Here is a 15,243-nt window from a genome sequence, read left to right as displayed (position 1 = left end):
TTTTTTTTTTTGCACTCTTAATATGAAATTACAAGAGGCATTCTAACTGCATTCTAATAGACTTCATCACGCAGTGAATGCTTCAATAATTGATAATGTCAGATCGCATATTAAAACAACAATTAATATATTAACATACATTAAATGATAAATATTGCAAATCACTAGTTGGTCACCAAACATTTCATGGTAGTCATTGACTATGGCCGTAGTATTTTTGGGGACTACGGATGTCAATGGCTACCGTCAACTGTTTGGTTACCCAGGCTCTTTAAAAATATAATCTTTTGTACTCAGCAGAAGAAAGAAATTCATACTGGTTTGGAACAACATGATGAGGTTGAGACTTATAATCTTGTGCATTCTCTATGTAGCTAAAGCTGCAAATTCAACTCCTTGTAACAAATATGTTAGAACCACCACTTCTATAACAAAAGACTGCTTTGTAAATAATCTTCCTCAGCATATCCTATAACTCAGAAAAACTTGATGTTGCAACAGAAACTATGGACTCTTTCTTTTCTTGCTCTTTAGATATGGTTGCTCCTTTTCACTTAAAGAAGAGTAAGGAAAACAGTCTGACACCGTGATATAATGAGCACACTTGGACCCTAAAGAGAGCAGCCCAGAAAATGGAGCACAGCTGGAAGAAAACAAAACTAGAGGTCCTTAGTATTGCATGGAGGGAAAGTACTTCCTCCTTCAAAAAAATGAAAATAAAAAATAATTAAAAACTGCTTGATCTTCTTGCTTTGCATCTCTTTTAGGAAAGAGAACACAAATCTGGATTCAGTACAGTGGCTAAATTAACTAAAAATAAAGCATCAGATAGATCCTCTGAGCAGCAATTCCACTCATTATCTGCTATAGGAGAGGAAAAAATGATTAAACTTGTTAAATCATCTTAACCAAAAACATGTATGTTAGACCCTATACCGTTAAGCTACTAAAAGATGTGCTTCCAGAAGTCATAGATCCTCTTCTGAATATTATTAATTTGTAATTGTCATTAGGTTATGTCCTAAAAAAAACTTTCAAACTGATTGTAATTAAGCCTCTCATTAAAAAAAAAAAAAAAAAAAAAAAAAAAAGACATAGACCGATCTCAAATCTCCCTTTTCTGTCAAAGATAATAGAAAAATCAGTATGCTCTCAGCTTTGTTCCTTCTTAGAGAGAAATGGAATCTGTGAGGATTTTCAGTTAGGATTTAGACAGTATCATAGTACTGAGACTGCTCTCATCACAGTTACAAATGACCTGCTGTTATCATCCGATAACGGTTGTATTTCTAGTGCTACTGGATGTTAATGCTGAGTTTGACACAATTTGACCACAACATTCTGTTGAATAGACTAGACAATTATGTTGGCATTAGTGTAAATGCATTGGCATGGTTCAAATCATACCTATCTGACCATCATCAATTCATAGCAGTGAATGATGTAGTATCATATCGATCACAACTGCAGTATGGAGAACCACAAGGCTCAGTACTAGGCCCATTGCTTTTCGTGTTTTAAATGTTATACTTGTTATTTGTTATATTAATACTTGTTCTTTAGATTTTATTGTTTGGAAGATATTATCAGAAAATATGTTTTTTGATTTTATTTTGAAGCATACCAATTTGCAAAATTAATGGAATGCATAGTTGATGACTATTTATTTTGTACTGCTAAATTCTGAAACAAAAAAAAAAGTGGTATTAATAATTGGACAAAAAACCTCTGCATGTCATAAGCTAGAACACTGTCTAAAACTTGATGACTGCTCTGTTAATTCCTCATCATCAATTAGGTGTGCGATTTGATAGCAATATTTGCTTCTAAAAGCCTTGATTCTAGCATTTGTAAAGCTGCATTTTTCCATCTTAAAAATGCTCTCAATATTTAATGCAGAAACGTTAATTCATGCATTCATGACCTCAAGGTTAAATTATTGTAATGCTTTATTGAGTGGTTGTTCTGCTTGCTTAATAAACAAACTTCAGCAGGTCCAAAATGCAGCAGCTGGAGTTCTTACGAGAATCAGGATGTATGACCAGATGTCAATACTGCACCAGGCTCCCTATTAAACATTGTAAACATTTTAATGATCTTCCTTATTACTTATAAAGCCCCGAATATTTTAACTCTTCAGTATTTGAGTGAGCTCTTATCGCATTACAGTCCTTCAAAACTCTGACCATTTGATAATACCTAGAATATCAAAATCAACTGCTGGTGTCACTGGAATTTTGGAACAATCTACCTAGTGTTTTTTAGGAGGCAGACACATTCTGTCAGTTTAAATATAGATTAAACACACTATAGCATTCCTATAATTCAAATCTGTTAAAGGATTGTTAGGCTCCATTAATTAGGTCAACCGGGAACACTTCCCATAGCACCCGATGTACTTGTTACATCAAAAGAAGAATGACATCTACGCTAATATTAGTCTGCTTTGTTATTATTCCTAGGGCACCGTAGCCACCCAGATCCAGTCCAGATGGCTGATCCAGTCCAGATCAGCACCTATAGAGACAACATCTACAGCCTGAATTTCAGCGGAGACCATGTCAACTAAATGAGCCCTAGAGACAGATCTCATGTGAAGACCTCGTCAGCCACTGGCACAATTCCTCAGCAAAGGCTATGAGAACCAGATGAGTCCTCTGCTCAGTCTGACTTGTGTTGCAGCCTGGAATTAAAATACACCATGCCTTTTGCATTATTGACACACTATTTCCCTGTTTAATACTGTAAAGCTGCTTTGACACGATCTGTATTTTTATAAAGTGCTATATAAATAAAGGTGATTTGACTTGACATTACTTTTTCTACACATTCACCAGGTTCTTGGCTGGGCTGAAATGACAGTTAGCATTGTTTAGGCTCATTGTTTAGTGCTCATGTCATGGATAACAGCCCTACAGCTTTAAAGGATAGTTCACCCAAAAATGAAAATGGTCATCATGTACTTACTCTCATTTGTTCCAAATCTGTATGAATGTCTCTCTTCTTCTGAGCACAATAGAAGATATTGTGAAGAATGTTTGGAATAGATGTGTGTGATATTGACAAAAAAAAAAAGTTTTTTTTTTGTTTTTGTTTTTTTTCTTTCCCTAAAACAATGATTAACAATATTTAGCTTAGTGTGTCTTTATGCTGGTACCTTGGTTGGTTTAAACCATTCAAGTATGACAGCAAAACTGTCAGTAGGTGGAGGCGAGTGATTCATTGAATCATTAATTCAAATGATTTGTTCAAAAAGGCTAATTAATTTAGAAACAAAGCAAGTTGCTGTGTTTAGCAATGGATTATTGAATCATTGACTCATTCAGGGATAAAATACTACAGTGTTGCTCTGAGATCCACAAATGTTCTGCTCTGACGTTGTTTGGAACTATTTTTTGTTGGCCAAAAAAAAAAAAAAAAAAAAAAAAAATATATATATATATATATATATATATATATATATATATATATATATATATATATATATTATATTTTTTTTTTTTTTTTTTTTTTTTTTTTTTGAACTGTTGTAAAAATTAATGTCACATTCGCAATAGCTCCCACACTTATATTCAGGAAAACAGCTCTCTTGGTTGTGTGATATTACTTAACTATATACTATTTTATAAATATGGAAACCCATACAGGGATATTTTTTATTTCATAACATGAATAATAAGGGGCATTCTAACTGCATTCTAATAGACTTTATCATGCAGTGAATGCTTGTAGCGTGAACCAGACAAATTAAAGATTCTATCGGGAGCCTGGTTGAAACATGAGCCGAATTCCACAGAAAAGCCGGAATGTTGTAAATCAACTCCTAGCACCACAGTCTGAAGCAAGATAACTAACCAACTCTTTCAGAGAACAGCTTTGAACATTAACACCATTAGAACACTTATTGACAATTTCAATTCGAAGAAGAGATTGTCTAATTTGGGGCAAGTAATCGAAGAGATGGACAGTCTGACCCTCACGTGTAAAGCCATGAGGGTAAACAAGATCGTTGGATTGACTTCCCCCCCCCCTAGCAGAACCAGACTGAAATTCCTAAGAAGACCTGTTAACCCCTCTGGTCTTCACAGGACATATCCTTACTCCCCAGAATGGCACAGAGAATGCCTTCCAATGCATATATGCACCAAAATGAACTCAAAAAAGACTTCTAAATGGATATCAGTCCATTGCTTAACTCCATATTCATTTAGGTGTAACCCACACATTTGACTTTAATGCTTCTAATCACTTATTGTGTATATCTTTTTAATAACCATTGAATAGTTTAAGTATTCATATTCATGTTTAGTATGTGTGTGTTCGAATCTTCTTGCTTGAAACGTTTCTGACCATCAGTTATTTGTCAAATGTATCATATTCTTGTTATAGGAATCATGTCCAAATTATACCCTGAAAGAGCGGGAAAATTCGGACCACGAGCTTGATAAGATAACATATGATTTATGAATGGGTGGGACAAACATCGGAACACCCCGAGAAAAGACAGTATCTAATTGGTCAAGACAACATTTGAGGTGTGGCCAAAAGGCCAGTTTAAATACTCAGGACACCATCAAATTTTGCTTTTAGCTTTTAGCTTTCGTTTAGATTTTGCTATCAGTCATGCCGGCTTTTAGCCTGTTTTTTAGCTGCTGCTTTTAGTCATGCTTTGTCATCACTTTTAGCGTTCTTCGAGCGCCGTTCCAACGTGCTTCGGCCTGCACGCCTGCTGCTACTTAGCCACGATGAGAAGAAATACCACCTAGTCTCGTCAAACTTTACTTCTGTTCTTTTACTTTAGTTTCTTTTCTTTTCCGTTTGAGAGTTTCGTGTTCTGAGTTAAGTTTTGTAATGCAGTGTCTCCGAGTCTGACCTTGAGTGCCCGTCTGAAACTTCAACCAGCCCACAACTCCGCATCTTCAGCCAATGCCCAACCACGGGCTTCCCAAGATGTCACTTCAACGACTACTGAACTTCCAGCCAATCAGCAACTTCGGGAACCCCCTTTTCAGCGACAACAAAGGGAACCCCGTTAAACAGGCAACGCAAGTAACCTCCAGACTCACATCTGTACTGGTGTTATCTAATATAATTTTAACCTCATTGAGGAACTCAGTGCGAGGGTTAATTAAGTGACTGATGGTTGTTCATGTGTATGCTATTTCACGTATTACTGTAAACTTGGGATTTCACATTTTCATCCTCTTAAACTCATTCTTTCCTAACTTTCTATCTTCCTGCAACTTGTGTGAATGTGTGAGTGCGTGTGCTTATGTGTTAGATTAGTTTTATATGTCTTAGATTTATCTAATAAAGCCTTATTTATATTGAAAAGAGAAGTATCTTGTGTTTTGTGCTCACAAGTTTAATGTCTTAAACTGCCGATCTTGTTACTGTGCTAATTAATAGTGTTTTCACTATACTTTGGATATTAATATCCAGCGCAGATTTGATGTTAAACGGCTCGTTCAGTGAATCGCCGGCCGTTTCAGTGATCAGCCGTGAAACAGTGATTCTGTTCAAATTCCCTTTAAAATCTTAAATGATTCCCTTTGAGCTAAATTTACCTGTTACCCTTACATGCTTTTGGGCTCTTTTTTCTTTCATTTTTGGGTAAATTATCCCTTTAATATGTACTGTATGCCACTACTCTGAAAGCAGCATAATAGCTGATGTATTCAACTTCTTCTACTACATGATGTGAACTTACATTACAGTAAAGTATTTATATTTATTTATTCATTTTGTCTTGTTTTGTGCTGTGAATAAAACTATTTACTACTGAAATTTACTATAAAGTTTATGTTATACTGGATTTATGATTTGATTATGTTTATTTGATTATGATTCGATAAGTACATTGTATCAAGGAATTCATGTAAATGTCAGTACACATTTTAGCAGTTGTTAAAAAGACAGTTAATATAAAGTGGGTCCGAAATTATTTGTTCCGTTACAGTGTGTCAGGTCAGACATTCAGGTCATGTTTTAAAGTTTGAGACGGACTTTATTCACAATGTAACAAACAGCACAGTCTAATGACTACAGTAGTGTAAACAAATTAGAAACAACGGTCTGTCAAAAAAGGCAAAAATAGCCAGCAGGGTGTTCACTCCAACTGGTCCCTGAATCTCAGGAGTCTCTTGAGGCCATGAATGCTCCATGTTGGCATCAGAAAAACAAAGCATATGTTCATTGTTAGCCTGGGTGTACATAGCATGTCCTGTTTGCTCAGGCTCTTTACCATTGCCCCAAACTACCAACTTAATTTCTCCGGGCAAGCTGTCAGCCCGCATTTGGAGCATAAGGATATGTGTATTCACAGGGCTGGGCAGAGAAGAGAGCAACGATCTGTCAACCTCACTCATTCAGCACAGAGGAGACATACCTGCTTCATTCTGTGTATGTTTTTATGTTCAAGGATTTTATTTCTATTTGCCTTTAAACCTGCTTTTCCCATGATTAAATCTTTATGTAACATTTATAATAGGGAAAATGTCTTAATGTTTGCTTGGGCTTTGTAGAAAATACCATAAAGATCTCACTAAATGCATAAATGCGTGCACATTAAGGTTTTTTTTTTTTTTTTAGATAGATTTATTTATTTATTTATTCTTTTCTGTATCTATGATAATTATGTGAAGGATGATGATTGCAGTGACATTTCAGAGGTTGACCCTCTTCTTCAGGCTGAGCTCTGAATGCTGGAATTTATTTCTCTAAGGACATTTAGCAGACCAACACACTACTGTGTTTTCATTATGCAGTGAAGTACAAGATATTGGAGCATTCAGAAAATCTGTGGGCTCATATAGTACATCAGTGTTTTTATAGACTGGCCAACCAAAAGGAACTTTGTTAAAATGCAATAACATAATATACTGTATAATTATTCACAATTAATTAGCTTTGTGTGAATATTTTGTGATCATCTCTGGCTATCAGTGGAGATTTATTTATTTTATTTTTATCTCCCCTTTTGTCTGAAGAACGTGAGTCTACCTTAGATATAGTGATGAGAGCAGTCAGTTCAGTCAAGCATCTCATTTTGTAACTGGCATGTACAAAATTCATTGTCACAGTAACATTTCTATTATGTCACTGTGGAGTCCCACCCCAATCTTACTCACACTCCACTGAGTTTGCTTACCTTCAGGAGGTGCAAATTATGGCAAAGGAGGAGGAAGAAAAGAGAGTGCACTTGGGGATGGAGATTTTGGGTGTGGGTTCAGTACGTCTCATGGAGTTTTAAGAGTAATTTGTCTTCCTTCAGTCAACACGACTATGTACACATCATTAATGTTGTTCTCAATTCACTCTCTAACAACATGACTGACTGTCATATTGTCTAATATTAATGATGAGCAGCGAGAAAGACATTTCACGGAAGGCAGGCTTGCATATTCCTTTACATTATTGTGAATTATTGCACCCGTTTTGCCCAGGGCTGAAACTCATCCACCGCGAGGCTCTTGTAGACGACACTCCAAATTATGTTTATGCAAAAGATCAGTGAAGTGCTTATCCAGCAGAGAGAATAGAGGTATTCCACACCTTAATACATCATGGCAGCACACATGCCCCTGTGTGTAATTTGTTTCAAAATTTGGCCTTTATATTTGTTGTGTTTTCTTGTTCTCTTGTCCCGTATTTCTGCCTCTTGTTCAGAAAATGACTTCAAGCGCATGGTAGCATTAACCGGGGCCTACCGGTTACTTAGCCTCCGGTCGTTTTAAGCGTCTGAAGAAAAGCAAGGCGAACAGAAAAAGAAAAAAAAAAGATCAAAGGTTCCTTTGGCCATTTCTTTTCCAGAGTGTAGCAACATCCTGAACCAACAACAAGGGCCTACGCTTCCTTGGCAATTACAAAAAGAGGGCGGTTTCAGACACCAACATTAAAAGAGATTAATCATTCCAGCATTTACTCGTTTCTTTAAAAAAAAGGATTCTGTTGCAATAAATCTTAAGAGATATACATAAGAATCAGTCCGTAATGAACAAATGCTTTGTTCATTTGTCACCTTTTAAACCCTTTCATTTAAATTACAAAACTTGCAACCTTGCGCCGGCAAGTATAGATCTTTGGTATTTTGAGACCCAAAAGGGATTGATCCATAAATCTTGATGTGAGATTCCTCTCTTCATTAATAGCAATCCAATGCCAATGTCTTCACACACACAGTGCCTGTCAAAGAAGATTTCTTGACATAGATGAATGGAGGGAAGGGGTTTCCAGTGACACAGCAAATAATTATTTTCAATGATCAGCGCAGTCTCTGGCCTGTTTGTGCACCACCTCTACCTTTATCTTGAACTGTCTCCGAATTAATCTCTCAGCTACCCACAGCATGAAACAAGAGCCAGCACACTGGGAAAAGGAAACCTTACACACCCAAGACCTTATACACTCAATACTGAAGTTTTTCCTCACCCGACAGTTGATGGATGCCCGTGTTCATCGGTTGAGAGTTGGGGTGTCTAAAAAAAAAAAAAAAAAAAACTGCTGCAGTATAATGAAGGATGAATGTCTGAAAGTTTGAACATCCTGTCAACTAAAATGCCATCATCTGGTAATTATTATTATTATTATTATTATTATTATTATTATATAATTTCAAGAGTTTACATAATGGCAATTTTAGTTTACACAATTAAAGTTTACATAAAGTGTGAATGCTGTGATGAATTACTACCCAAAAGACACTTTCAGTGTTCTGTTTGGCTTGGACATAGCTGGGGCTTGAAAAACCTCTCTCCATTTGGTGAAGTTTTAAATAAAAGGTTTGTGCGTGTTGGAATGTGCGTACAAATCTCCCCCATGCATTATATATGGATGTATGTGGCTGTCACACATTTCTTTCTGTGGGAACGTGGCTGTGTTGGACATGCGTTATGCATGTGTCTCCGGGGCCCCTTTCTTCTCATGCTGTGGCTTTAAATGAGCAGGCCTTTTCCCTGCACTCTTCACTAGCATTTGTCTGTGTATAAGTGATTGAAAGTGACAGGGCCAGATGTGACGGATCGTTTCCGACACACTTCCATAGCACCAGTCAGTATGTGGAGGGGTGAGTCACTCACTTGCCCCGCTCCCTGACCCCTGCAGGACAACAAAAGAATGCATGAATGAATCTCTGCAGCGCACTCTCTGCTGCCAGGTATGAGGCTGCCATCACCAATTACACTGAAGAACTGCACCTCATGAACAGTCCCGACCCCTGCTGTGGCCAGGGGAGGATCTCCAGTGCAGGTAAATGTAATAGGAAAGAAGTGAAAGATTAATATTGCCTGGAATTCTAGCACAGGAGTTTTTTCAAAGCATATTGAGGGCAGTTCATTGTGATGCTTTATTTTGAACAAAATTAAAAAATATATATTATTAACAAGGTTTTCTCACAGTGTCTTGCAACATTCTCAATGAAAACTTAATCAGATTAGAGCATAAATTTGTTAGCCTGTTTAGCCTGGAGTTCTTTTAAAAGCTCTCGATGGCACCGCAGACGGCTGCTTCAGTGCTTGGCTCTCCAGTGTTTGTACTGTTTTTGTTCGTTTTTCCTGTATTTTGTTTAACAAACACGATCAGTTTCACCAGGGAAGAACTGCTGAACATTCGGCAGACACACACCACAAGATCTTTTACCGGATTTCAATTATTCAGACGTTTTACTGAACGTTGTTGTCGGCGGAGCAGCGGCGCTGATCAAACGCTTCAGGACGCGCAAAAGGGGGGAAGCGAGCTGGTGCGCTCGTTAGACTCAGGAAGCGTGGATTTCGAACGCCGTTGCCTAGCATCCATCTGGCAAATCTCCGCTCTCTACCCAACAAAACGGACGAAATCCTTCTGCTCTCTCGGACAAATAAGGATTTCTCACACTCTGCTGCTTTGTGTTTCACGGAAACCTGGCTCAATGACGCCATACCGGACAGTGCACTCCATCTGCCGGGCTTACAGCTGTTCAGAGCGGATCGCGACGCAGAATCAACGGGGAAATCGCGCGGCGGCGGGACATGCTTTTACATCAATGGACGGTGGTGTACAGATGTAACTTTGTTAAAGAAGATGTGCTGCTCAGATCTCGAAACACTCTTCATTAACTGCAAGCCGTTCTATTCGCCGCGGGAGTTTCACTCGTTCATTCTGGTGAGTGTTAATATCCCTCCGCAAGCGCACGTAAGTCTGGCTTTACAGAAACTCGCTGACCAGATCACAGAGACAGAACAACAACACCCGGACTCTGTTTTAATCATTCTTGGGGACTTTAATAAAGCCAATCTCTCCCGTGAACTGCCAAAATACAGACAGTATGTTACATGTCCCACCAGAGACAGTAATATATTGGATCACTGTTACACCACAATAAAGGATGCATATCACTCTGTTCCACGAGCAGCTTTGGGACTGTCTGATCACTGTCTGGTTCATCTTATACCAACCTACAGGCAGAAACTTAAATCTGCTAAACCTGTAGTAAAGACTGTAAAGAGATGGACCAACGAAACAGAGCAGGATTTACAAGTTTGTTTTGACCTCACTGATTGGAGTGTTTTTGAAGCTGCTACCACCGATCTGGACGAACTCACAGAGACCGTAACATCATATATTAGTTTTTGTGAGGATAAATGCACTCCTACCAGGACTTATTTAACATTCAACAATGATAAGCCATGGTTTACAGCAAAACTCAGACATCTTCGTCAGGCCAAAGAGGATGCCTACAGAAATGGGGACAGAGTCTTGTACAATCAGGCCAGGAACACACTGAACAAAGAGATTAGAGCTGCTAAAAAGACCTACGCTAAAAAGTTGCAAGACCAGTTTACTTCCAACGACTCAACTTCAGTGTGGAGTGGACTGAGAGCCATCACTAATTACAAGACACCATCCTCCTGCACTGAGGCTAACAACGACTTGTTAACGACCTGAATGAGTTTTATTGTAGATTTGAAACCCCCAACACCCATTCTGACCATCTCTCTACACAACCGTTAACACCTCCTGTAATCAACCTCTCCACACCCCCTGCTCTTCAAATCTGTTAAGATGATGTGCGCCAGGTCTTCAGGAAGAACAAAAGAAGAAAAGCACCAGGCCCAGATGGCGTTACACCAGCCTATTTGAAAACCTGTGCTGACCAGCTGGCCCCCATCTTTTCACAGATCTTCAACAGATCTCTGGAGTTGTGTGAAGTGCCTTCCTGCTTCAAACGCTCCACAATCATCCCCATTCCAAAGAAACCCAAGATTACAGGACTTAACGACTACAGACCTGTGGCTCTAACATCTGTCGTCATGAAGTCATTTGAAAAACTGGTTCTGGCTTATCTGAAGGACATCACTGGACCCTTACTGGACCCCCTGCAGATGGCTTAGCGAGCAAACAGGTCCGTGGATGATGCAATCAACATGGGATTGCACTTCATCCTGCAACATCTGGACAAAACAGGGACTTATGTGAGGATCCTGTTTGTGGACTTCAGTTCGGCTTTCAACACCATCATCCCAACAGCCCTCCAGACCAAACTGACCAAGATCTCTGTCTGTCAGTGGATCACCAGCTTTCTGACAGATAGGCAACAGCTAGTGAGACTGGGGAAATTCATGTCCAACAGCTGCTCCACCAACACTGGTGCCCCTCAGGGATGTGTTCTCTCCCCACTGCTCTTCTCGCTGTACACTAACGACTGCACCACTCAGACCCCTTTGTCAAGCTCCTGAAGTTTGCAGACGACACCACACTCATCGGTCTCATCCAGGACGGTGACGAGTCTGCTTACAGACAAGAGGTTGAGCAGCTGGCTGTCTGGTGCAGTCTTAAGAACCTGGAGCTGAACACTCTCAAAACAGTGGAGATGATCGTGGACTTCAGAAGAAACCCCCCTGCACTCCCCCCACTCACCATCATGAACAGCACTGTGGCTGCAGTGGAGTCATTCAGATTCCTGGGAACCACCATCTCTCAGGACCTGAAGTGGGACAATCACATTGACTCCATTGTTAAAAAGGCCCAACAAAGGTTGTACTTCCTTCGCCAGCTGAGGAAGTTTAACCTGCCACAGGAGCTGCTGAAAGTTCTACTCAGCCGTCATTGAGTCTGTCCTGTGCACTTCAATAACTGTGTGGTTTGGTTCAGCTACAAAATCAGACATCAGAAGACTACAGAGAATGGTTCGGACTGCTGAAAGGATTATTGGTACTCCGCTGCCCACCCTTCAAGAACTGTATACATCCAGAGTGAGGAAAAGGGCTCAGAAAATCAGTCTGGATCCCTCAGACCCAAGTTAACCCATCTTTGAACTCTTGCCATCTGGCCGGCGCTTCAGAGCCGCAAATACCAGGACAGTCAGACACAAGAACAGTTTCTTCCCCCAGGCAATCTACCTCATGAACAGTTAAATGTTCCCCACTTATACAATAAAAATGTGCAATATCCTTATATTTATTTGTTACCCCTTCATCCTAGTACATACCTGCATCTTACTCAATCCAATTCCATTATCATTTATAGCACAATTGTTTATACACTTATTTATCTGCAAAGGGTTTTTATTTTTTTATTTTTTTTGACTGTGTGTTGTTGTCTTTTGTGTACTGGAAGCTTATGTCACTAAAACAAATTCCTTGTATGCGCAAGCATACTTGGCAATACAGCTCTTTCTGATTCTGATTTCTGATTCTGATTCTGAAAAGAGGAGTGCTATTCTCTTGCCACATGTGGCTGTTAACTAACCTACTGTACTACATTTGCATAGCCTTCCAAGTCAGTTATCAGCATAAGGAAGTCCTGAAAAGCAAGACTTAAGGTTAAAGGCATGAAGTCTGGTCGACAATTTAACTTATTCTGGCCAAGAACTGTGTGTTGCATGACAAAGTTCCCATTTATCTAGATGAATTGCTGCATCCTTATATCCCCCCAGAAGTCTTAGATCAAGGGTTAGGGTTATGGTCAGTATATGTGTTTTTTAGTCCCACACACTACACTGAAACATAGTGAGATTGACCTTATTTTGATTTTAGTGTGTCTTTTCGTACAGCACTTTGGTCACTTTGTGGTTGTTATTAAATGTGCTATACAAATAAAATAACTTGAATTTTAACTGTTCAAAGACTATTCACCTGTTAAGTGACCAATCATAGTTTAGTTTCTTGGAGATGTTTAAGGGTAGATAACCCTGACATAGGGCTGTATTACTCGAGTCCGGACTTGGACTTGAGTCCGGACTCGAGACATTTTTCTATCGTCTCGGACTTGTCTCGGACTCGGTGGTGTTTTGCACTCGGACTTGTCTCGGACTTGGTCATTGGACTCGCTGTCGAGTCCACCAAAAAAAAAAAAAAAAAAAAAACCTTTTCTCCTTCAAAACAAAACCACATTTGCATGTCGGGACTGAAAACGTGTGGAAAACGCTAGGCGCGCCGCTTTCTCCTTTTTTCCAAAGCACTCTGTAGCCTGCGCTCTATGCTTGCGCTCCCGTGGAGTCTGCTGCTGCTAAGAAACCATGACCTGCTATCCATGAAGAGTGAAGACGCACAAGTTTCAGCAAAAAATAAATGGATTTCCACCACTAAAAATCCCTTGCAGTAGCTCTGCTAATAAATTCATTTTAAAAATGGCTATCCTTGTACAGCTATGATCACCTGTTTCTCCATCTTGGCTACGCTTTCAATTTTGTTATGGAAAGGATGTGCATGACCAGCGGCGCACTTGCTGCGTTCTGAAAAGTTTAGATGTTTCTAATTTAATTTTCTACCTGTTATATTGTGTTTGATTTACATCTACACAAAGGTAGCCTTAAATTTACCAATAATGAAATACTTATTAATGTTGTACAGTATAGGGGTTGCAAGACTACTGATTTCTACTAGTCGATTTTTTATTTTATTTTAGTTACTCGACTACTCGTGGTTCATGCTATTGTAAATGAAAACACATTAAATAGTTTTTTTTAATCAATAAACGCTTATTAATTTATAGCCTTATGCAACAATTACATATGTAAATTTGCAAAACTTTATAATTATGACATTACATATTTCAATTTTCATTTAACAGCCAGTATTTGTAGCAATCACAACATTTTTCGTATCTGCATTCGGATACAAAGTCGTACAGTTACTTGACAAGACCGTTATGACTTTTTATCTTTTTTTTTCATAGTTATCACTGAACAAGTATGTCATGTTAAACTAAAATAACTATTAATTTCTAAAATAATATTTATCATGCAAAGCAGAGAGATGTCATGACAAACATTTAGTGATCATTTGAACATGACTGAATCCATTCAATGCGCACATTTTCATTACGCAGAACTCTTTAAGCAAGTCTCAATGTTTAGTGAAATTCACTAAACAAATGTGGGTGTGCCGCGCAAACCAGCAAAAGATAACGATGCAAACATGTAGGACAAGTAGAAAATGTATCCGTATCTACGCTGATTATTAGCCTACTCTTGAGAGAGAACAGGTTTGGTTTTTGAGAGACTGAGACGCGCAACGCGGCTGTTTGATTGGTGAGCACGCTGTGCTTATTCCATTCATTCGTATCATATCGTAGCCTAAGGTTTAAATCATTGCCTTTTAAATATATACAAATAATATAACGTGTATAATGTATTATTATAGGTGATATTACTCCTGCCAAGCTCTGATTTCTGAGAGATGCACAGAGAAGAAACACTAATGCGGTGTTTGATTTGCGCTCTTTTCACTCATAAAGTTTACATTCATTCACTTCACACTCGTGACTATAGAGGTCTGTGTATACTATTGCGCTGATCACATGACTCAGCTGTTATCTAGCAAACACCGGACTGTGCCAGCTTCAGCCGATTATTCAGGCAGAATTATTCCTTGTCCGTTATTCGTTTTTGAAGCCATTATCCAGGTATTAGGCTTTAGGCACACGCCTAATTATTACATTACATATTTTATTTTTACATGCAACATAGATAAGGTCATAGAAAGTAACAGCTCCTCGCAATATTGTAATCCTAAAATTCACACACGTGCAAACTCTTTGTTTGCATTATGGTTAATACATGCTCGAGTAGTCGATTGTTTCCGACAAGCCCTAGTACAGTATGACAAAAATTTTGCTGTATTTATGTGCGCATGCCCAGTAGAGCCAAACGTATCCCTTCTAGCCTTAACTGCGCGCATTTGTCATATCCCGAGCTTTGCGTGTGTGTGCTGCGCCAAGGCATCAGTCATTTTAATTTTTGACCACAGACATAATGTCAGCAACAGC

This window comes from Cyprinus carpio, chromosome A9 (assembly GCF_018340385.1).
Source record: "Cyprinus carpio isolate SPL01 chromosome A9, ASM1834038v1, whole genome shotgun sequence".
In the NCBI taxonomy this organism is placed as follows: Eukaryota; Metazoa; Chordata; class Actinopteri; order Cypriniformes; family Cyprinidae; genus Cyprinus; species Cyprinus carpio.
Note: the sequence above shows the minus strand (reverse complement) of the source record.